The sequence below is a fragment of the Engraulis encrasicolus genome, chromosome 5 (genome assembly GCF_034702125.1).
Source record: "Engraulis encrasicolus isolate BLACKSEA-1 chromosome 5, IST_EnEncr_1.0, whole genome shotgun sequence".
NCBI lineage: Eukaryota > Metazoa > Chordata > Actinopteri > Clupeiformes > Engraulidae > Engraulis > Engraulis encrasicolus.
This window is the reverse complement of record NC_085861.1, coordinates 31,625,002-31,625,598: the sequence shown is the minus strand read 5'-3', so window position 1 is coordinate 31,625,598 and position 597 is coordinate 31,625,002.

Here is a 597-nt window from a genome sequence, read left to right as displayed (position 1 = left end):
ACGTCTGACTTTGGTTAGCTCAGCGACCCAGGACCACATGACTCATAATATGGGAAGAAACAGCTGACGAGATTTCAACAGCTTTTGCTTTTGCAACAGTTCTACCAACCAAGTCAATTCCTCTTTTTCACAGATTCAGTTTGAGGCTTCTCAAAAGCACAAACAGATACACACTTCGACACTCACGCACCTTCACACACACAGAAACACACGCCCGCACGCACACACACACACACGCATGCACACACACGTGCGCACAGGCACGCATGCGCGAGCGCACACACACACACACACACACACACACACACACACACACACACACACACACACACACACACACACACACACACACACACACACACACACACACACACACACACACACACACATACACACACACACACACACACACACACACACACACACACACACACTCACACACACACACTGATCTACAAGCGTCAAGGACGTTTCAGCCTGAAGTATCTGGGCTTGAATAAACTCTGCAATATTTATGGTCAGAAATCTTTGAGGTGGTGAGATGATTTCCACTCAAGGTAGAAACTGCATCTAGGAATGGCCTTCAGGACTCTGAAT